The sequence below is a fragment of the Urocitellus parryii genome, unplaced genomic scaffold, assembly GCF_045843805.1.
Source record: "Urocitellus parryii isolate mUroPar1 unplaced genomic scaffold, mUroPar1.hap1 Scaffold_37, whole genome shotgun sequence".
NCBI lineage: Eukaryota > Metazoa > Chordata > Mammalia > Rodentia > Sciuridae > Urocitellus > Urocitellus parryii.
Genome location: NW_027553327.1, coordinates 8800430 through 8823054, shown reverse-complemented (window position 1 = coordinate 8823054; position 22625 = coordinate 8800430). Strand labels below are relative to the sequence as shown.

The window sequence follows — 22625 nt, the reverse complement described above, 5'->3', positions numbered from 1 at the left end:
ACTGACCAATCCTGAGTAGCTGAGGGATCTTTTGGTATGGCCAATGGAAACAAAAATGAATTTAGCCTTATTCAGGAAAGAACAAGGATAGTAGTTTCAGAACACAGCATGACTGAGTAAAACAAAACAAAACAAAACAAAACAAAAAACTCTCCTTAAAGGGTACAGGTCTTCTTACTTTCACTAATCATTGGGGAAATTTATGTCTGTAAAGTAAATTTATATATTGAAAGACACTAGATTTGGTTGCTTCTCATTATATGGACTGGGTGCTGAAGAAATTAGATAATTATTACAAAGTTTAAAAAAAAGATATAAAAAAATCAGTTAAGAGGACACCTTGATCTGACCTTTATAGTATGGTTGCAAAATGAAAAATATGGTAAATTTTCTTCTAAAAAATATACTTAAAATAAAATCTAACTTAGTTGGGCATGGTGGCACAGGCCTGTAATTCCAGCAGCTCAGAGGCTGAGACAGAAAGATCCCAAGTTGAAAACAGCCTCAGCAATTTAGTGATATCCTATCTCTCAAAATAATAATAATAATAATAATAATAATAAAAAGACTGGGGATGTTCTTAAAGGAAAAAAAATCCAAAATAAAAAGATGACTTTAAGAAGTTATCTTTGCCCCACCCATTGCTCTACTCTATTACAAGGAGAGCTGAGAGCTAACTTCATACTCCCTATGTCTGTTTATGATTGTTTAAATTTTCCGTAGCTCTGGAAATCCAGGAAGGAGGAAGACATTGCATGATAAGGCATGCAATGTTAATCAAACATATTTTTTTAAATAAAAGACTAAAAATTAAACATTGTACAATGTCAAATGCACAGTTATTGACAATGTTAAATTAAGATGATCTATTACAGTGATTTTACCTAGATGGTATGTTTATACTACATCAGCTAGTTATATAAATAGGTTGATATATATTTGGTTGCTTAAGAAAACAATTATTAAATTGGCATTAACATATAATGCTAATATATGTGGAAATTAGTACTTTAATGAAAGAAAGAAACCTAGCAATGATATTGGAAGCATATATTTTAAGTTAAAACATCATCACTTCCAAATATTTTTAACTTATGAGATTCTAGATATCACATAAACACATTTGATGAAATAAGACCAGAAAGACCTTCTGCAATAAGTAGATTACTAGATTATACAGTCTCAATATCATTCTATTTTGTTAAAATTTTTTGGTTTTGCTATGCCAAGATACCACAGAGAAATTGAGATGTAGTATAAAGAATATCTCAATGAATAGTATGAATAAGGTGTACATTTGACAAAATGAAAGATTATAAAGTCATATTTAGGTCTCCTTTCACTTCTGAAAGGACTGTCAAATAGCATGCTATTTAAAGTAGTCATAATAACATTTTTATTCTGAAAAGTCAAGCAGTTTGTCTGAAATATACATGGGAAAGAAAATTTGACTCCTAATTTATGTCTGTAAAGTAAATTAAGGACCTCTGAAAATCAATACTCATCAATTATGAATTCTCAAGAAATGAAATTAGTATACTAGTTTCAAGATGTTTTGGAAATAGATTTCAGGGGTACTTGAAAGTATCACTGCAAAGATTTATTCATGAAATTTTGCTTTTTTAATAAATCAAAATAGAAAGGCATTTGTTCATTTTATGAAAACCTAGAGTTTATACATTACCACAATAAAAAATGCTGCTGAATGCTCTTACTATTTATCCCTTTTAATAATTTGTTATATATATATATATATATATATATATATATATATATATATATATATATACAAACATTCCAAAATCTAAAAAATAATGTGAAATTTGAAACACTTCGGGTTCTAAAAATTTTGGATAAAAGGTAACCTGTACTAGAATTAAGCTTATGTGAATTGGACTAAATGTAAGAAAAAAGAGATATCTCAAAACTTTCACAGAGAATACAGATTAAATGATAAATGACAATTGCAATGAAAAAGGAAGGCTATATGGAGAAATAATGATTATATGTACAGATGAAAGTCCAGTAACACAGAAATAGTAACTCTCCTCATTAATATGATTATCAGAATTGACTAAGCCTACTTTAATGCTTTTGGAGCTTAAATAAACAAAAATTAAAGGTCCACAATTTGACTATCTACATATACATATTTGATTTTGAAAATTTTGAACATACAGTTTAGAAACAATTTTGTCAAGTAAGTTGGACTTTGATTCAGAATAAAACAACTTTATACTTGTCAACATTAATTAAAATAACAATTTTGGGAAGTCAATAATTCACATCAACACATTAATGTTCAATTTGTTACCTGTATGGGGCTGATGCCTGTCTGGTAGAATCAGATGTTGGAAGCTGATAATACAAACAGCCTCTGCTCCTAACCATCTATCAGAAACTGCTCGGATATAGTATTGGGAAGGCATAGGTTCAAAAATAGGGATTGCAAATACCAGTAGTTGAGCTTCTTTACTAATGACCTAATGTGAAATAAAGTCTAAAATAAATAAAGTTCTTAGTAGTCAATTCTTAATAGTATCTATACCAGATGTAATAAAAATAAACTATGTTGTATTTCTAAATAGCTCTGATATTCAGGTACTACAGTAACTTGTAGGTGATTTCCTTCTGAGGATTATTTGACATAACAGAAGGTAAAAAATTATACTAACTTTATATTATTTATATATATGTTATCATTATGACATGTTACCAGTTTGATTCATTATCAGAATTTCCCAAACATGATTCATGCAATTATTTCATGATTTCTATAATTTCAAGTACCATATTATTATTTACTTAATATTTTTCTTTAAATCTGATCAGTACTTAAGTGGAATATCTGAAATCTCTTAAAATATATAGGTTACATGGTTATCAAGAAGATAAATGCATGAAAACAAAATATTGCTATAAAATACTATTGCTATCTAGTCAAGATTTTCAATCGGAAGCTTGCTTTCTCTTTGATAAAAAGAGAAATTACAAATAAAACATGAGTTAAAGATGTAGCAACAATTGAGTCTTTACAGATAATTTTACAAGGAATGATCTTTTCACTAAGCAATTTATTATTTTGCAGGAAATTATTTTACCCCCCTTATTTTATATATTCCACGCCTCTAGAAGCCATGCCTTAAACCATGGTAAAGATTATAAATGAATTTCTTGAACTAGGATCAAACTGAATAAGCAATATTGTCACACTGAATCTCCGTGTTCCTTTGAAACAAAACAGGAAAACAGAACATAACAAAACTTTCATGGCACTCTGAAATCAGAGAGATAGTAAAAATCAAAAATTGTTTATATATTTTTTATGATAGCTAATTAATAAGGTTATATTCACCTGCTTTTTAAGAGCTAGAAAATACTCTGAATGATAAATATGATAATTTGTAGGATCTTCCACCCAAATCCTCCAGGGTTCTCCTACTGTCCCATGGACCTAGAAGAAAAATTATCCTAGTACAATGAAAATCATAACTCAAGTAACAGTACTGTTTACATATCAGCACCTATTAGTCTAACAACTTTTTTGATATATAATTTATAAAACAAAGTTCACTCATTTAAAGTATATAGTTCAATGGTTTTAACATATTTGCAAAGTTGTACAACAATGAACATAATCTAATTTTAGAACATTTTTATCACCTCCAAGAGAGTACTTATATTCATTAGAAGTATGGACATGGATATTCTAAACACTTTGTTAAATTGAATGATATAACATATGGTCTTCTGTGACTGGCTTTTTAAACTTACCATACTATTTTTGTAGTTCATCCATGTTTTAAACTGCATCAGTACTTTGCTTCTTTTTATTGTCAAATAATATTCTACTGGACACATATATCATATTTTGTTTATATAAGCCAATCTCTCTTTTTTCCTTATATCGTCCAATACTGTTCAGTATTCACTTCTTCCTCAGGGACTCATGAAAAGGAGATCACATCCCAATCATTTCTCCTCTAAATCTTCTTGCACTATCTCACATGAACTTTTGGGGGACACCACATTTAGACCATAACACCTGGGATAATTTTGATTCACATAAAGCCAATCAGCTCATGGCATTCTCCTGACAATATCTATAGTAAAGGAGAAGTCCATAACAAACACTTGGCATAATTAGACTGGGGAAGGCATGTATTTGTGGGAAGAGGGCTTACAGTTTATGCTGTGGGCTGAGGAAGTGGGTATGTGTTCCCCTTTCTCCATTAACAGTGAAAGAGAAGCAGGAAAACATTTGGGAACAGTGTGAGCAGAGCAAAGAAGTGGAAAGATCTTGGGCCTTGAACAATACTATTAACCTCAAGACTGGACCCTCCTTAGGGACCATCTGATCTGTGAACCTTTTATTGTACAAAAGGTTATATTACCTTAAGTAAATCAGACTGAGGCAAGTTAGGTTTTACATTCTTGAAGTTAATAGCATTATAAGAGAGTTAATTATAAAAACAATCAAGTACTTTCTCCTATTAATTAATAAAACTAAATTAGGATGTATTATAAATAGCAATAGTAGAAAACCATGTGCAAAAATGGTTTTCCTTTAAAAACAATCAAAAATTTCAAATATGAGCTTATACTTAAATATAATTTTATATTTTATATAAAATTTCATATTTATAAAAATATTAACTGTAATTTGGTGTTATCAACTAGTGCTCATATACTGTGAGAAAAATAGGCATTAGGAATGCTTTAGGAATTAAAGGTCTGAATGCTTTAATGACAATGTGGAATTAAATTAAAACATAGATGGGTGATTTTAGAACACACTGCTGAACAAAATTCATTTACATTAAAGATGTACAAATGTTAACTAATATAGGAAGTATCCAAATACATTTAACTAGAATTTTATAAGACTACTTGATGTAAGCATTGTTATATACAGTTTCTGATTTACTTGCCTTCCCCAGTTAGTTTTTTGAAACTGAAGACTGAGTCCTATTTGCCTTTTGTATGTACAATTTCTAACACAGTAACTAGTCAAAAGATATATCTGAAAAACTATTGATAGAATAAGAAGAGGATACAAAGTAGGTTTTTACATGTATGTTTACCAGTATGTTGGTAAACACATATAAGATATTGAAGAACATCTAAGTATTAAAGCAGGAAAAGGAGGAATAAAAGTAGAAATAGAAACATGATAAGAATCAAGAAAGGACATTCTAGGGAAGAGCTCCATATAAAATGCTATCTAATCAGAGAAGGAAAATAACTGAAAAATCTGCTGGTTATGGCAACTGGTCAATCAGATATTAGAGATCCTTGAGGAAGTGGTCTCAGCAGAAAAGAAACTGGTGACAAGAAAGAAAATGTAGAATACCTTCTATACAAGTCTAATGTTTAAGAAAAGGAGAGAACGGTATTTTGAGAGACATCATGATTTAAAAATGGATTTTTGGTAAGCAAAAATGAGAGTCAATAGAGAGGGCAAAAATAAATGGCAAAGTTCTCATGGATTTGAAACCACTAAAATAGTGTCCAGTGATGCAATGTAAAGTTCCCTAGGCTCTCTGAGGAAAGATGTAGGGAGGTGTAGTAAAATCTGAGGTACAGACATTTTAGTTTAATATAGATATAGATATTTTCCACTTCTACCTGATCATTCCATGTGAAATCAGGGTAGATGCAGACAGTCCGTGTGATATGCTGAATGGATGCTTCCATCATAACAGAAGGAATCTGATGAACACAGTGTTTGACCTTTCGTCCAATATTCACGATGCAAAATGTGACCTGAAAGAAAAATATCACATAGAAGTAATGTGTCCAGACAGAAAAAAAGCAATATAATCTGACTTGTAAGTGGGATTTCAGAGTAGGTGATTTTATTGATTGTTTTATGATTTGCTATGTAGAATAGATGACATTCTTGACCTGGCATTGTTGAGAGCCACAGCCCAGTCAGAATGATGCCTGACATTTGCCAGAGGGAATGTTTGAAAGGTGACGCCAGCGAACCATTGAGATGATGATTTGAGTTAAGCTATATATAATTGCTGTGGATTGATTGAGTTGTATATTTGACCTTTACTGTCGGGCAATAGGGTGGCTCTTGCTGCCTTGGGTAGCAATTCATAGCTCTGGAAATCAGTATCAAGGTTCCTTTAGGTATTAATAGGGTTCTGAGCCTCGATATTGTGCTTAAACTACTATAAACGGAACTACTTCTTTTTGAGTTAGTTTAGAACACATACAGAAATATTTAACATTTTATGTACATAGCCACTGGTTTATTCACGGTCTACTTTAGAACTCTAAAATCATGAGAAATGCTTCAGGAATTAAATACAACTTAGTTGAATTAAATACAACTCATCCACCCAGGCCCACTTCTAGAAAACATAAAATTATCAGGTTTTGGAATGCAGACATGTATGGGAATACCAAGGGTAGAGGCTGTTAAAAAACAAATGTGACTAACTGATTTGAGCAATTAAGTGAAAATAGATCATATTTTAAAGCATCAAGTGTGCAGTATGTGTACAGTCAACTTACTTTGTTAATAGTCTGTCTTTCTGCCCTTTTTCCTACTCTATCTTAGAGTACAAATGTAATGACTATCTCAGCCTCTCTAAACATCTTTGGAATTCTTTTTTCTTTTATTTTTTATTCTCTAAAAATTATTTACAGTTAATAAGTTAAAAAGCAAAGTACAAACAAATTGTAAATCTTAATCATATGCACATTAAACTGTCCAGGGAAACACTTCAGTTCCACTACAAACAATTGCTTTATAATGCAATTAAGCCATAACAGTTTATCAAAAAAATATTTCAACACACCAATAAAGCAAATGTTAGGTATATATAATCATTAAAAATTATAAATTTAAAGAGTGCTGTGGCAACCCAACCCTTAAAACGACCAAAAAAAAAAAAAAAACCTTTTGAGTTCAAAATTGCTCAGACTTTTTGTATTCAATGATTTTTAAAGATTTTATTGAAGAGTTTTCTGAAAAATAGTACTAACATTTGCTCATAGCAAATCAACAAGTATGTGCCACTAGCTTAAGTTACACTTGTCCAATAGAGTACTCAAACAAAAATAAATACATGCCACAACAGCAACACTTTGCACTATCAATGATGAAGCTTGCCCTCAGAATCACGGCATTACTGGTTTTTGTGACATAGAAAATGAGTTGTTGGTTGTTAGGAAGGAATGTAAAAAATACCAAAACAGATTATTTGTTGTGCCAGTCACATTTAGGCACCCAAAAATCAAAAATCAAACAGAAATATATCAAGGTGATAAAATTCCTCCTAGCTTCCTCCTCTACTTGTGTCATATGAGATATAAATGAAGGCAAGAGAACAAACAAATGGGACTTCTTTAAAAAAAAAATCTATACACAAGCTAAGCTACAGAATCACTTCTGAAACAATTAATGGATGCCTCACCATACAGGCCACTATGCCAAGTTTCTTTTCACACTCTGCCCAAAGGTAATCATAAAATACTTTCACTTTCCTATTAACATACTAGTCAACTATATCAGATGTTTCTCCACATTTTAGAAGTTGCAAGATAGGTTTTGCTAAAGAAAACTTGGCAAAAATATTTCTTACATCTTACTTCACAAACTAGAAACAGCATTATTTAATAGTCCGTATGAACCATATTGACTTCAAGATGGGCAATCAGATTCAAACTGAAATCAGATAACCCAAATAAGCGAAAAAATCATTTACACACATTCCAGTGTACTAAAGTAACAAGACATAAGAGGAAAAAAATGTCAAGAATATCAGTTAAAAGACATGCAAGGTGTCACTGGTTATGTTTCAGTTGTGTGCTGAGAAAAGTTATTCTCAGCTAATTTCAAAATCCTCAGGAAAACTATCTAGATAAGCTACATGTTGAAATTACATTCTAATATGGCCATTGGATTTACTTTAAAATGGTTATAAAACTATATACAATAGTGAAATGGTACAATACATTTTTTTCAGGTGCTAGTTAGCTATAAAAGTTAACAATATATTTTTGGAAAGAAAACTCCTATGTGTATGAAATACAATTGGCAATGGAAGCTAATAACCAAAAAATGTCTCAGCTTCCTATCACACAACTATAATTTAACACTCTCCATCTTCTAAGTAATTATTCACTTTTTTATTTACCCATATGACAGTGTTTGTAAGGATGCATCATCATTGAGTAGTGAATAAAAGACTATGAGGCTTACTGGGAAACTGGCATAAAGTCATATATATAATTTTTTTTCAAAACAAGAACACTGAAATGAAAGTCACAACATTTCTACTATGGACTATTAAACTTAAAATAATTATTTCAGAAAGCTATGCCATTTGAATTCTAGGAAAACAAGAGTAAAAAATCACAACTCTCATTATTCTCCTAATAAGCTGCCAAGCAGAGATAAACCTTTGTATTGAGGGTTTCACATGCCAAGTTCCAGCCCAGTATGGATAGTTCCATGGCAGAATACTTGAATTTTAAATAATTGTGGTACAAAAACACTACTTGACCCTTTAGGTATTGCAGTAAAAGCTGGCTGTGGCATCATTGTCTAATAACCAGTAAGTCTTGCTGCCACCATTGACCAAAGGCACTTGGATAATCAAGAATTCCACACTAGGCCATATGGTATACACACTATTACAAAAGTGTAAAATAAGGGTCAGTACTCTGGGTGGCTTGCCTGTTTGATTTCAGTGGCCTTCAGCTATCAAACAAAGACTGCAAACGTAACTATGAATGGAAAAAAAGAAAATTCACAGGACAAAAAAGTCAACTAATTGTCATAATGTTTACAAATGTGATGAATACTAGTCTTGGCATTTCTTGTTATCCAACAATAAAAACAAAGGGATCTATTTTGCCCAAAGTAACTTCAACCAGTTACTTGATACCAAGAAATGCCCCCACCCTTCTCTATAGATCATGTTGAGGTTTCTAATGGGTATTCTGTTTGTCACTTTATTCACAACGTTTACACACATTTATCTCTCCTATGTGACTTCAATTTTAAAAATTATTATCTTCTCATTAACATTCTTGGATTTTTATGTTTGACCAGGACATGTTGCCAGATTATCTCCAATTGAATTCCAGTCATTCCTGCAACACCACCAGTTCTTCACGATTCTTTTTTCCCCCAATCACAAGCCATGTGGTTTCAATGCACTTCAATTTTTATTCAATTAAAAAAGAATTCAACAAGTCAACTTTTCATTAAACAAAACTTTGTATGAGTATGCTACCATTTGCTTTAGGAGCTCAGTGAATATAAACATTAAACTTCAATATAAAATCATTTAGAAACACCTTTGGACTTTACATCTCTTTTGTTTGTAATCACTGAGCCCATGAAAATCAAAGCCATATAAATTCTTGCATTACTAACAGTCAAGCTTGAACCTCTCAAAAAAAAAAAAAGAAATCCTTGGTCAAAGCTTTGAAATTATGTAAAAATTCAGAAACGAGTGGGATTCAGAATACCCTGAGCACAAACTAGTGCAACACCACAAAACATGTTTGATCTTCCGTCCAGAAAGAGGGGTGGCAGTCAAAAAGAAAAATGGAGGCGGGGGTTAAAGAGCAAGCAAATTCTGGCTTTTATTACTCAAGCACGAAAACAAATTCCTTTGGAAAAGAATGACTTCTTCGGAGGACTTCCAGACCAGTGAGGTAGAGTCCGATAGGGAGAAAACCAATCTGCCCCTATAGTCCTGGAGACTTCTCAATCTGGGGTTCGGAAGCAAAGGGACCTCCCCTGTGAGTCCTGCAGGCTCCTCCTAGGCAGACGCGGTGCGGGGAGGCTGCAGAGGGTACACCTGTCCCTGAGTTCCAGACGCGGGGACGCATCCCGGGGGTGCGGGGCAGGGAGGCCATCCAGGGACTTCCTCGCGCGAAAAGTGCACGAGGGGTCGGTCCTAGAGGAGTCTGTAAACACTCGACTGACACTTGTTCATTTTTCCAAGCAGAAACTCCATCTTGGGCCGGCGACCTGCAGGAGGCGTCCTGGGGGCGGCCACTCAAGCCCGGGGCACTCGGAAGAGGCGGAGCCTCACCAGGGGTTCCAGGTCCACTCGCAGGAATTGGCACGCATTGTGTCGCGCAGCCGCCAGGCTGTGCTCGCCCCACATGTCGCCGCCTTCGCGGATGGTGGGGAAGGTGGTCAGCGTCGGGGTGGCTGCCCTCCAGATCTCCTCCAGGGTGCGGCCCCTGAAGCAGGGCTCGGGCGCAGAGAGATTCTCCAGGCAGGACTGCTGGGGGGCCTCCAGCAGCGGTGGCGGTGACGGTGGAGGCGGCGGGGGCATCCTCCTGCCCGCAGCGGTCGCCGGGGCTCCGCGTCGCCTCCTCCTGGCTGCCGCGAGCGGGGCCGGCCGGCGCGTCAGTCCGCGGGCGGTAGGGGGCTCCGGGGGTCAGGCACCAGGGCTCGGCAGGAGGCGTAAACATAGACGTCCTTGCTGCGCAGGATGTGAGGGGAGAACTGGTGCTTGAGGCTGCAGAGGAAGCTCCAGAGCTCCGCATCCGAGCTCATGAACTCCGTGCTGCCGGGCATGAACAGCTTGAAGGCATCGCCCAGCGCCTTGGTGCTGTTGACCAGCGACAGTTGCGACCTATAGTACACCACCTTCTTCTCCCGCGCCTCCAGCCCGGCCCCTCCTCCCGCTCTAAAGCCGCAGCCCAGGGCGGCCGAGGCTGGGGGCCGCTCTTCACGCTGCGCCCCCATCGAGGCCACTCGAGGCCGCCCTCGCTCGCCTGGTCTCGCTGTCGCCGCTGAGCCCGCCCGAGTCTGGCTTGGCTCGACTGTGGTGGCCACTGCTGGCGTCTCCAGCCCGGGTATGTCTCTCGCTACTTTTCTCGCCTCCCCTTTTTTTTTTTTTTTGTACCAGGGCTTGAACTCGGGGCACTTGACCTCTGACCTACATACCGAACCCTAAATTGTAATTGTATTTAGATACAGGGTCTCACTAAGTTGCTCAGTGCCTTGCTTTTGCTGAGGCTGGCTTGGAACCCGCAGTCCTCCTGTCTCAGCCTCCCCAGCCTTGGTATTCCTGGGGTGTGCCAGGGAGCTCAGTTTCCTCTTTAGAATTCTGGCCAGCAGTAACCCTCCTCCTTACTTGTCTTCAGAATGACTCTTTTCATTTGTAATGTCTATCCTCTGCAGAAGTCAATACTGTCTAATCAAGGCATTATACATTTATTCCATAAATGTTAGGATTTGCGGAAATGTATGTTTAGGAATAACTTTTCAATATTACACAAAAAGCTGGACACTGAATGCTATGTATGCACTGATGACAACTGGGTTTAAAGGCATCTATGTGTGATTAGCTTGTATAGAAACTCTGGAGAATGTAGAGCTTATTGTTCACTTAAACTTTTATTGTAATACTGCTGATATACATAACATCTTTGAAATTAGTTCAATATTAAGAAACAAAATGAGAATAAATATCACTGAATGATTCTTATCATTTATGGGTAGGATCTACATTTAAAATACTTAAAACTTTGCTAATATAAATTATTTTAATTGCTAATTTTTTTGGAGCGGGTAGTGGTGGTTGAACCCAGGGCCAGCAGCTAAGCCACTAAGCAATATCCCTAGCCCATTTAAATTTTTTTTAAATTTTGAGACAGGGTCTTGCTAAGTTGCTGAAGCTGACCTGGAACTTGTGATCCTCCTATCTCAGCCTCCAGAACTGCTGGGATTATAAGCATGTGTGCCCACATCCAGCCTTAATTGCTAATTCTGCTAAATAACTTCATAAAATTTGGAGTGATTTTTGCTCTTTTGCATAAATAAAGAGATGTCATATGTAGGTTCAAAATTTATATTGAGTTATATGCATTCATGAATATGTCAAAATTAACAATGTAAACTATAATGTACTAAAAAACAAATAAAAAAAGAAGAGAGAAAATAAATTTATGTTAAATAATATGAAAATTCACAACACTTTTATATCTGGTAAAATATTTTATTTTCACAGAAAAATTCATTTAAGCACTTTTTCCCCCTTCTTACCTATTTCATCTTTCCTCATATCTTTCAGCTTATCTACAGTAAGATTTTTTTCATCTAATCTTGTTATAATGTGTGGTGGTAACACTGAGAGGCTAAGAAAGGAGGATTGCATGTTGAAAGCCATTCTCAGCAATTTAGCTTGGCCCTCCCTGAGCAATTTAGTAAGACCCTATTTCAAAATAAAAAAAAATAGAAAGGGTTAGAGATGTGGTTCAGTGATTTAGGGCCCTTAGTTTCAATCCCTAGTATTAAAATAAATAATTAAAAGAAAAAAGTTAAAAAGGACTGAGGATATATTTCAGTCATAGAGAGCCTCTCAGTTCAATCTGTAGTATTACGGAAAACAAAACAAAACAAAGAAAAGAAATGAAAGACAAAGAAGACAAAAATAACTTACTTTATTTCACATGATGGTTTAAATATATGAAGAATTTTTTTTTTTACCATAGCAGTTTTTAAAAGTTATAAATTAAATGAGCTGTAGGTTTAGGGAACAATTTTCTTTCAGTACTCAATATTTAAAATCAGAGACCTATCATACTGGAATACATATATTAGGCCTTATATAAGATAGATTTGTTACTAAGCCAAACAAACCACTAACTTTCACCCCCAGTCCTTATTTACAAGCACAGGTTACATAAAAGATGTACAAATCAATATATTTAATTCTAAGGAGAAACTGTAGTTCATAGAATTTCTCAAAGTAATGTATTCACAGAACAATAGAATTAATTGTTTGGTCTCTAGAGATAAACAAAGAAGAGAAAATGGGGAGTAAGATTCTTACCTGTGCAACATTTGCAGAACCTGACATAAGGGAGAAACTATCCGTCTCTCCTCAGCTGATGGAAGTTTGAAGTAAGATGTTTATTTTCCCATAATTATTTTCTACACCTCCAGGAGCTGAGAGTTCACAAAAAATTTTAATAGAGCATCTAACTCCTCTATTTCTTCTTCTCTGACCTAGAAGAGTCAATATTTTTATAGTAATATTTGTTCTGATTTATTTAAAAACCACATTGCATGTTTTTAATGTTGCATTTTAGTATAATGTAATATTTTACTCTTGTACAGATAAAACCCAGTAATTTTCCCATAGGTAAATTATAAAATATAATATAAAATTATGTTGAGGTGGGTACAATTATATTTTATTGTTCATCACCAATATTAAAATTGCCATTGACACGTAAAAATTTGATATGACACAAAAATTAAGTCATCTGACCTCACCATCCTTCAATTGATGAGGTTTCATTTTTTATTTGACCAGAGTAAAACCTCTGCCCAGACTGATTAGGGCAAACTTGATTATCTTCAAATGCATTCGTTATAGTCATATATTTTTATATGCTATAATGCATTCATAGCTTAAAGTTGTGAAGTACTATTTCAAAGTATTAAAGTTTTCACTGTTAATAACATTAAATTATAATATGGGTAATACACAACCTATTTAAATTTCTTGACTTGGGATACAAAGCAAAGCATAATGTTAGGTATGCTGTAATATTATTATCTAGAACACTGAGTTTTCTGGTACAATAGAAAACACTGCTGATACTCCAAATATGCCGTATGGCTTTTTTATATTGTATCAGGAATAACAATTAATTTCAAACTTTCATAAATAAATAAATGTACATACCTGACTGAAACTTCAAGTAATCTTATCTTGATCTGAACAAATTATTCGGCTTTGGAGACTATCTCAAATATGTCACCTTCTGTTTTGTGAGCATCGAAGAGTTCATTAAAGGTCTACCAAAGTAAGTGTCACATTTAATTAAAATGGAAGATCAAAAGATATTATCAAATTTATGAAAGATTAAAAAACACTCCTAAACATAGTTAAGAAAGCCATTAGAACCAAAAAAAGATCAGTAAAATCATCTAATGAAATCTATAATAAATGTCTAAAAATGTTCAACATAACATTCTGGTCTTGACCTCAGTATAGGCATATGGAAATCTGCATCACTTACTAATTATAAGCTCACATACATCATATAAAATTCAGAGGGAAATAACTAGACAACATGCAATTCAAAGAGTCTCAAAATATGAATAGCGAGAATACACAGAAAAATCAGTTAAAGGCCATACAGAAAAGAAAAAGGTACTACACGGCTAGAGTTGCTGAAAAAGAACTGCAAAAAAGAAAGTGTTAGGGTGTAGTTTGGCAGCAGTCCACTAGCAAGAGGACAAATGAGAAAGGCTGTCTCATAGAGACAATAAGATGAGAGTAGGTGATATAAGGAGGAAGGACTAGGTCTGGGATTGAGGAACCACCAAATCACAGCTCTGAGATAATATATAGAGAGGTCTTGCAGAAATCTAGTGTCATACACATATAGATTATTCTGAAAAAATGAGGAAAACCCAGTAAGTACATAAAGGTGTTTTTCTGAAACCTGTTTTATATATAAGCAAATATTAAATCTACAAACCCGAGATTTCATATAAACTGAGTTTTTCTTTTTGATGATTTCTATTCTCCTATTTTAAAAACTACTTTATGTACAAAATGCAAAAATGAATTTAAGAAAAAACTCAAAATACTATCTATTGAAAAAAGTATAAAAATTCAACTTAACCTATTTCAATCTCTTCATATTTAAGTATTCTCCCCACAGGTTATCATTGTATTGACATGTACTGATATATGTACATGAAAACACATAAAGAAATGTATATGTTTTTTAAAAGTAAAAATATTAAAGTATCACATCATCTTAAACAGGACGTTGTTAAAAAGCAACAAATCCTCTTATAATTGTATGGTCAAAATTGGCCTTAAAATTTCCTTAAATTTAACCATCTAGTACAAACAGGCTGAGTTGGTAATTTTAGTAGTTTCTTAAACTCTTCTTTAGTGTTTCTTACTAATATGCAATTAAGTTTTCAACTTTTTATTCAAGGAAATAATTAAGCTATCAAGTCCAGCTTAAAATCATTCTGGCACACACTCTGTAAGACTCACCAATAGGCTTCAACTATTTCAGGTGTATGTAGTGTTTAGGATATGTTCATGAAACAGGATGGCAGAAGAGCACCATTGCTATCTAAAGTCACTTTTTTTCTTGTCATTACTAAAAGTATATTGCTGAATTCATATAAACTAAATGTATTTGCTCATAAGTTGCTTTTGTTATTTGGCATTATTAATATATTTTGAAGTCTAGAAAGTATTTGACTGTAAAAACAAACATTTTTGCATTTGTTCCTCTTAGAATATTACCTCAATGGTATTGTATTTAATATAATAGTGGCTGGCGGTTCTACCCAAATCCGTTGAGGAAAAATAACCAGTTCTCTCTTCAAAATGAATCATCTGAGCTTTGTCTAGTTTTCGTCCAACATCAATGACTAATTGTTCTCGATGCTTTCTTAATGTTGGGTCAATCTACAGGAAAGAAATATAAACACTTGATGTTTTAATTAGACTTTTAAAAACTTAATTTTGAACTGGTACTTTGAAGCATAAAATTATATGTATCAATGGTGTAAAGTGATTTTTCAATAGAAAAATATATTGTGCAATATTTAAAACAAATTAAATACAACTATCTTTAAAACATTTATCCTTTATTTATGGTAAAAACTTGGTACTCATTTATCAGTCTAACATTTATCATTTATTTATGATAAAAACTTAGTACTCATTGATGAGTCTCTCCCCATCCCTCTCTCCAGCCCCTGGTAACCACCATTCTATTTTCAACCTCTGTAACATCAACTTTTTGAGATTCTACACATGAATGCAATCAGGTGGTACCTGTTCTTTTGTACTTAGCTTATTTCACTTAACATAACGACATCCAGTTCCATCCCTGTTACTGCAAAGACAATATATCAGTCTTTTTTTTTTATAGCTGAATAATGCACCATTTGTGTATAGGTATTAGATTTTTCTTTATCCATTCATAAGCTGATGAACACTTAGGCTGCTTCCATTTCTTTGCATGGATAGTGCTGCAATGAACACAGAAGTACAGATGTTCTTCAACATACTGATTTCATTTCCTTTGGGTATATACCCAGTTTTGAAGCTGCTGATCAGAGATTTTTCAATTATAAATTCTGAAGTACATTCTATACATTTAGGAAACAACTAGAAAATATTTTATTTGATTAAATAAAGAAAGCTTTAAAATTCATTAAAATTATCAATCCACATAGTCTTTTTGGATAATAAAACTATCTGTACAGTCTCTTTAGATACCAATATTATTCTTCCGTGGTCTTATAATCTTTAAGGTTATAGACACAGGGAATCGGGTATAAGGAAAAAAAATATCATCTTCTAATTCCCACACTTAAATAGGCACTTTAAATTACCAAACCATACTTCTATTTTATCAGTCATTTGGAAATATGATGGCAAGAATGCTTTCCCCTGTCAAAGGTAAAATAAATGAATGGTTATCCCATTAAAAATATAATTCTATTGTTTTAGTAATTTTCACAACTGTTGGTGGAAAAATCCATTTTGTCTATAATAATAATAGAAGCAAAGAATAAAATGAAGTTGACAGTGAACTTTTATATAGTTTTAAAACTATTATAATTTTTTTCTAAGTATAAATTGAGATTAAATACAAAATATTAACAAATATTCTTATTGCTATGTATATACATGCACAACCATACTGTACAAGTGCACAACCATACACATCTAAATCTTGAAGATTAATCTCTTGTTATGAGCAATAATGTAAAATATGACCTTTAATGGGGTGTTGGAGAAGTAGTAAACCTCCTTAGAAATCTAATGACTTAATATTTCCACCATTTGTTTTAACTTAGATCTTTATGGCAGCTTAAAAAAGTTTTAAAAATCAGAAAAATGAGGCAAAAGGAAACCAACTGCAGATAAGTAACATAGCATCAAGAGTATTATCAGCAAATATTTGCTATAAGTGATACTATATATATCAGGTCCAAACTACTTGATTTGTTTTTGTCTATAAGAATTCTATAGGTACAAATTTACAGAGCAACAAAATCAAAACATATAAGTTAAAGAAAAAGTTAAGCTATAGAACTGTAAATGCAGTAAAACTATGAATCCTGGAATGAAACAAAATTCCTCTTTTTTAAATACCAGAAAACTATGTTAAAGTTTTCATTATACTGCAAAAAAGCTTTTGATATTAACCTAATACTTAAAAATCAATTTATGTGTTTATCTTATTCCAAGGGATATTTAACCCATGAAAATACATGTACTTGTTTAATTTAAGTCCTTCAGAAAATTTTCATTGTACCTTTGACTATTCTCACAATGATCATATTTGTGATGAGAACATTTAGAGACACATTATTTAAAAAGTGCAATGTCTGTTGGGATTGCTGGGTCACAGCAGCACAAATCACAATAGTCAAGTTATGTAACCAGTTGAGGTACCCATTAACATATGAACGAATGGAGAAAATATGGTATATGTACAAAATGGAGATTTATTCAGACATAAAGAAGAATGAAATTATGGCATTTGCTGGCAAATGGATGGAACTGGAGAACAACATGCTAAGTGAAATAAGCCAGACTCAAAAAGTCAAGGCCTTATGTTTTATCTCATGTGGAAGCAAGAGATAACTAAGGAACTAAAAAAATAGAGAAAGGGGGTGTGCAATGTCCCATGAAAATAGAACAGAGATCAGCGAAGTAGATAAAGGGTACAGAGGGAAGGGAGAAGGGATGGAAAAGGGAGGAACTGATTGAAGAAACTGACCAAATTATGCTATGCACATGTATGAATAACCCACAGTGATTCCCACCTTTATGTGTGTCTATAGAGTACCAGTTAAAAATTAATAAATATAAAAATGTATGAAATCACAGATTATAATGCAGTTATAAACTGCTTATAAAATAAGACATCCATTTGAAGATCAGCACATATTTTAACTGAGAAGCAGAAAAGTAGTGGAATTCTATGTAAAGAAGACCGAAGTATGAAAACCTAAGAATTTCAGATTACCAGCTTTAGAACTAGTTGCTACTACTATTCTTAATGTTTCCCCCCTAAGTCTTAAGTTTCAACTCTTCCATGGCAAAATCTACTGTACAAGAAAAGGAAAAATGAAAGAAAACCCCCAAAAGTTTGGCAATTGCTTTGATAACAAATGCATATATATGCATTTGTATATATATACATATATATATATATATATATATGTGCATTTGTATATATATACATATATGTATATATATATATATATATATATATATATATATATATATATATATATTTACCAATACACACACACACATTCAATGCATATGTATGTGTATTTATCAATACAATATTTGTGTGTATGTATATTGGTAAATAGAGAAAAACTATAATTTTGAGTTAGACTCAACCTCTTTGATAATTTTGACTTAACAGAAGTAAATATCATATGAAGATGGTGAAATAATGTTTTTATTACATTACAACTGAATTTTATCTGTAATTAGGAAGCATTTACAGTATATAAAGCAGAGTTCTAAAGAAAAGACAAGATCTGTAAGCCACATGGACCACACAACTATAAAGCTCATAGGAAGACCTGCTATCACGTGTATCTAATTCTCTGTCTATGCACACACATTGAATCATGAAACTGACTTTAAACTTTAAACTTGTTAAGACAGTAATGCTTTAATTCTATCTTTTATTTCACTATAGGGCATAGAAGGGACATGACAGGAGGAATAGATTGTGTATAACAAGCCTATTTTTAAAAATGGTCTATATGTTTAGTTATATCTGGTTATTTCTAAAACTAAATGTACCAGAGTAAAAACTCATGGTGAAATATTAACATCTAACAGAAATATACCTGAAAAATAGAATGATACAAATATAAACATTATTAATGGGAAAAGAGATTTAAATAAAGGAAAATAATTACAAGAAACAAATTTATTTTTTTAGTGTATTTTAAAAAATGATTAAGGCTCTTTATATTTCTTCTAGGTCCATAACTCTTTTCAGGTGAGGCAACAGTAGCAAATATTTATCCTCACATCATGAAAGGATTACAGAACCAAAAAGAAGGCTTGAGGGTTATTTTTTAATATTACTAATAAGATGCATTGAAGTAGGGGATAGGAAAGGTAGCAGAATACAACAGTTACTAATAGGGCATTATGTAAAATTGTGGATGTGTAACCGACATGATTCTGCAATCTGCATTTGGGGTAAAAATTGGGAGTTCATAACCCACTTCAATCTAATGTATGAAATATGATATGTCAAGAGCTTTGTAATGTTGTAAACAACCAATAAAAAAAAGAACTTGCATGAAAATAAAAAAAAAAATTTAAAAAGATGCATTGAAAATCTAAGCAATATTAAGTAATTCTGTGCAATGGTACACAAATTGTTTTCTTAATCTCCATATCAGTGGGTATACAGTTAGTTTATTTTAGAAAATGTGAATGGAAAAATTAGCACTTTGAATCTTGGTATTCTTCTTTTGGCTCCATGTTTAACTTTTTATGAACTGTCTGGTTGTTATGCATATGTATATTTCAACAACAGTGTATAAATTAAATGAGTCCACACATAAGTTAATAAAGAGAACACTCTATGATGTTCTGATTCAAATGTTGTATCATTTTGTCCAGGACTTAAGGGTATAGAACTACTGAATCCGTCTGAAATTTTTAAAGGGAACAAAAGTATTATAGAAAAGGTGTATATAAAACTTCACTAAATATGTGATTTTCTTACCCATTTTTTATTGTTGGGGAAGATTATTATATAGTACTTCCCCAACCCAAAAAATAAATTTATCATTTTCCATGTATATTGATTTGATAAATTATAGGTATACTGAGGATGGTTTACAAAATTGCAATCACAAAACAGCTGCTAATTTATATAAAAATATCATTCACGAAAATTTCAATATATTTATGTTTTTGCCCTAAATATATTTAAATAACTTATTAATCATAGTGTAGAAATTTAACATGATTTCTTTTTTTTTTAAAGAGAGAGTGAGAGAGGAGAGAGAGAGAGAGAGAGAGAGAGAGAGAGAGAGAGAATTTTTTTTAATATTTATTTTTTAGTTCTCGGCGGACACAACATCTTTGTTGGTATGTGGTGCTGAGGATCGAACCCGGGTCGCACGCATACCAGGCGAGCGCGCTACCGCTTGAGCCACATCCCCAGCCTTTAACATGATTTCAAAGGGAAAATTTTAGAGACTGTGAGGACATAATTGAAAATCGAAGTAAAAAAATCAAGATGTAACCCCTAACCAAGTTCATAAATTAGTTATGATAATATCTTTGCAACTTTTTAAGGTTTAGCAATGTAAATTAAATGGAGAAATGCAGATGTTCATTATCAGCATATGGTTTTTCAAATGTGTATATATTCTTTTCAAATGCTTTGGTCTTTAAATGGCAGTTAAACTCTTGAACTTAGAGAATACAAACAACCATTAAATTATATGCCAATTGGCTTATTATATGGAAATACTATAATTCATATGGTAAAAAAGATGAGGAATAAATTTTTGTTCCTTTAAAAATGGTTTCATGGGCTAGGATTTTTGCTCAGTGGCAGAGTGCTTGCTTTGCACATTCAAGGCACTGCGTTCAATCCTCAGCACCATGTAAAAATAAAAACAAAGATACTGTGTCAATGTATAACTAAAAAAATATTTTAAAAATGCTTTCACATGGCTATTCTCTTTCACTAAAACTATCTTCAAATAATAAGCTTCTTTTTCCTCAAGGGTACATGTCCTTCATAAGCAGAGGGATTTTACAATAACAGAAACTCTTGATTAAATTTATATGTAGTATTTGAATAATCCTTCAGTGAAACAAGAACTTCAGATTCAAAATTTGTTGGTCTACGTTTTGTACGTATGACCAAAGTACCTGACAAGAACAATTAAAGAAGGAAAAGTTTATTTTGGTTGATGGCTTTGGAGCCCTCATTTCCTGATCAGTGAATTGTATTGCTGTGTGTCTGAGTTGAGGCAAAACATCATGGTGAAGGAATATAATGGATAAAAGTTGCTCAGCTCATGAAAGTAGGAGAGATGAGGTGGGGAGAAAGAAAGAGGCCAGGGATGGTTATAGTCTAAGACCATACCCCCAGTGATCTCCTTCCTCCAGCCAAATCCCACATGCCTCCAGGTACCACACACTAGTCCATTAAGCTATCAATGGATTAATCTCTACTTTTTCCAATAATAAATTTTGATTACAATGCTTAGAAATCAATTTTGACAGTGAAAGGCATTCATTAAGTGGTATTATTAAATGAATTCCACATGCTAAGCTCCTGGCTTACAAAAGATAAATTAAATATTTTTGTCAACTTTCAAAGAGATTATAGTTTTTAAGCAAATGATTTAAATTAAAAAGTAAGTATATGAGAAATGGATATTAATTAAAATTACAACAGGAGTAAAATTGATTAAAGGTCTATGGATCGTAAAGTAGAAAAAGTTAACTAGCCAGATAAATCAAATATCCATAGAGAAAAGTTTTGTTTTTATTTAAATCTAACATAACTTTGATTTCAAAATTAATTGATCTACAAACATTTCATAGCTTCCTTGTATTTATTATTTTTGAACATTTTCCTTGACAAGGAAACTACTTCAACATTATTATCCTGCTATTTAATTTTAATTTGTTAGCACCAAATGGAAAACAAACAAAAAAATAAAAACAGAAAATATCAGTAGAAATAATTGTATTAGTTAAAAGATGATGAATAAAAGAAGGGGGCATTACAATTTTAGATTAATTGAACAAATATCCAGTGTCTATTTTTAATTCATAATGTTAATTCTACTTATTGAGAAAATATTCATATATACTTTGATAGACAAATATTAGACAGAAAATAAGGGATGGATGGATAGATACCCTCCTTTCCTGATGTCTGCCATATTCATAAGAATCTTCTTCTATAGAAGTTTATTCTTCTATAATTTGTCCAGTAATGGAATCTCTCATTTTGAGATTCCAGCACATGAATTAACTTATATTTGTGTCCATACTTATTTGTTTGTTTGCAGGCAACCAGTGGATTTTATTACCTGATTGTGAGATACATAGGTGAGAGAATAGATAAATGAATGGGTAAGACAAATGCATCAGGAAGGTAATCTTATCTCCAAACTACCATCAGTGTCATAATTTAAATAGAGAATATGAATTTAAAAGCAATTAGTGTGAAAATTTTTTTCTGTGCTATTTAATGAATATTAAGTAGCCCTCTACTAAGACCTTGATCCTAACATCAATTATGCTATATGCTGTTTGGGTCACTTTGTGCAAGGTGCTAACACAAACACAATTCTAAACCTGAGTTTGGTATTTCATAAACTGCACAGAATAATGCCAGTTGTGTAGCTTGTGTGAGTTTGCTTCTTTTGCTTTGTTTTGGTTTAGTTTTGTGTTTTTCAGAAGTTGTTTAAAATAAACTACTTCTACAGAACAATTAAAAAGGAACTATCAAGCTCTTTGTTGCTCATAGATTCATTTTATTTTGCTTTTCATTTTTATACACTTGAAATCATATTTTATCTTTCCATTTGCTTTTGCTTCACCTTT

At 32.8% G+C, this 22625-nt stretch overlaps 1 pseudogene; it reads right to left on the bottom strand.

The window, feature by feature from the left end:
* Window positions 1-10034: 10034 nt before the first annotated feature.
* On the bottom strand, window positions 10035-10735 carry LOC144252187 (coiled-coil domain-containing protein 71L-like; annotated as a pseudogene).
* Between the last annotated feature and the right edge of the window lie 11890 nt (window positions 10736-22625).